The sequence below is a fragment of the Penaeus monodon genome, chromosome 25 (genome assembly GCF_015228065.2).
Source record: "Penaeus monodon isolate SGIC_2016 chromosome 25, NSTDA_Pmon_1, whole genome shotgun sequence".
Classification (NCBI taxonomy): Eukaryota; Metazoa; Arthropoda; class Malacostraca; order Decapoda; family Penaeidae; genus Penaeus; species Penaeus monodon.
The window spans coordinates 4,277,591-4,278,434 of NC_051410.1; the positions used below are offsets into that span (position 1 = coordinate 4,277,591).

At 43.0% G+C, this 844-nt stretch overlaps 1 protein-coding gene across 1 annotated transcript in view; it reads right to left on the reverse strand.

The window, feature by feature from the left end:
- Window positions 1–844, reverse strand: part of LOC119589302 (zinc finger and BTB domain-containing protein 7B-like) — a 53,190-nt gene that overhangs the window by 51,534 nt on the left and 812 nt on the right. The window lies entirely within an intron of this gene.

An 844-nucleotide genomic window follows, 5' to 3' on the forward strand; every position in this document is an offset into this window, starting at 1 on the left:
CATACCTCTTATTAGCTAAATTGTATATATGCCAAGGTAATTTCTAAGAACTATATATTTTAGATTCACAGATAGGTAAAAATATTCATATTAATTTATATTTTAGCTTCCTTCCTTTGAAGTCTTTATTTTCTTTTTTTTTTTAAGACAAAAATACACAGGGTAAAATTTTGGAAATTCCATAACATCCACTATTACACTATGGCAATGAACTTTTCGGAAATTCCCTTTTTATCAACAGTCCGGTCAACAGCCAAGACTCCTGGGCATTCCTATAAATACAACTGCCAAATATCACCATCTCCATATTTACTTTTTGTCTCCTCAGTAAAGAAATTCCTTCTCAAAGCTTTACACTACATAACCAAAAACAACTTTCAAAACATTATTGCTTGTCCACATCAACAGTAATCATCCCAACAATCACCGTCTCTTAATTAAGGAAACATCTTCCTAATTCCCGCGAGAGAATCCACAGACACGAACCAAGTCGCTAAACTCGATGCCAAATAAACGACCCCATGCTGAGGCTTCTCCCCACCCGGCGTCCTGCAAGGAGAGCCTCGGACGCAGAGCGATAATGTCAAGACGAGTTGCGTACGTCCTTGCCCGTGGCCCCCAGAGCTCAGGCCACCTGCAGGAACCAGGGGGAAGAGGGGGGGGGGGCTAACGAGTCCTTAACTAGCCCTGATGAGTGCCAATTGAAATGAGACTTAAGAATTAATTAAAGGGACCAACCCCCTTACATTCCCAGGTGCTTGATGAGGCCTTCGTTAAGGGTCGTTTAAGGGCGACGAGACACCTGGCAGTTCAAGGTCTCAGGAGGGGGGGGGGAGCCGATGGC